The following is a 232-nucleotide window of genomic DNA, read 5'->3' on the forward strand; positions in this document are numbered from 1 at the left end:
AAACATCCTTGCTGTTCAGTGAGTAGGAGGCGATATCGAAGCGCCTGTCATGCACGGAGCGCCTGACTGCAACAGCAACAGGGAAGTTGACTGATTTCAACTTTGCATGACCTCCGTCTCTGACTCAGACAAGCGGCCGCTCGACCTGCTGGCTGCGTGACCCTACTGCGGGCGTTTCTTTTTTTTGTGTATTTGCCTTTTAACATCTACGATCTTATACGTAGGTCTTGAG

The sequence above is a fragment of the Penaeus monodon genome, chromosome 23 (assembly GCF_015228065.2).
Source record: "Penaeus monodon isolate SGIC_2016 chromosome 23, NSTDA_Pmon_1, whole genome shotgun sequence".
NCBI lineage: Eukaryota > Metazoa > Arthropoda > Malacostraca > Decapoda > Penaeidae > Penaeus > Penaeus monodon.